We start from the raw sequence: 1,017 nt of genomic DNA on the forward strand, positions 1-1,017 counted from the left end.
CTTGCTCTCATATCTGGCTAGCTCACTTGCCCTCTTGTCTGGCTCGCTCTCTTATCTGGCTTGCTCGCTAGCATATCTGGCTCGCACGCTTGCTCTCTTGTCTGGCTTGGTCTCTTATCTGGCTCGCTCGCTCTCATATCTGGCTCGCTCGCTTGCTCTCATGTCTGGCTCGCTCGCTCTCATATCTGGCTCGCTCGCTTGCTCTCATGTCTGGCTCGCTCGCTCTCATATCTGGATTTCTCGCTTGCTCTCTTGTCTGGTTCGCTCTCTTATCTGGCTCTCTCTCATATCTGGCTTGCTCGCTTGCTCTCATATCTGGCTCGCTCGCTTGCTCTCTTGTCTGGCTCGCTCTCTTATCTGGCTCGATCGCTCTCATATCTGGCTCGCTCGCTTGCTCTCATGTCTGGCTCGCTCGCTCTCATATCTGGCTTTCTCGCTTGCTCTCTTGTCTGGCTCGCTCTCTTATCTGGCTTGCTCGCATATCTGGCTCGCTCGCTCTCATATCTGGCTCGCTCGCTTGCTCTCATGTCTGGCTCGCTTGCTCTCATATCTGGCTTTCTCGCTTGCTCTCTTGTCTGGTTCGCTCTCTTATCTGGCTCTCCCTCATATCTGGCTTGCTCGCTTGCTCTCATATCTGGCTCGCTCGCTTGCTCTCTTGTCTGGCTCGCTCGCTCTCATATCTGGCTCGCTCGCTTGCTCTCATGTCTGGCTCGCTTGCTCTCATATCTGGCTCGCTCGCTTGCTCTCATGTCTGGCTCGCTCGCTCTCATATCTGGCTTTCTCGCTTGCTCTCTTGTCTGGTTCGCTCTCTTATCTGGCTCTCTCTCATATCTGGCTTGCTCGCTTGCTCTCACATCTGGCTCGCACGCTTGTTCTCTTTTCTGGCTCCCTCTCTTATCTGGCTCGATCGCTCTCATATCTGGCTCGCTCGCTTGCTCTCAAATCTGGCTCGCTCGCTTGCTCTCATATCTGGCTTGCTCGCTTGCTCTCATATCCGGCTCGCTCGCTTGCTCTCAT

The sequence above is a fragment of the Hyla sarda genome, unplaced genomic scaffold, assembly GCF_029499605.1.
Source record: "Hyla sarda isolate aHylSar1 unplaced genomic scaffold, aHylSar1.hap1 scaffold_31, whole genome shotgun sequence".
Classification (NCBI taxonomy): domain Eukaryota; kingdom Metazoa; phylum Chordata; class Amphibia; order Anura; family Hylidae; genus Hyla; species Hyla sarda.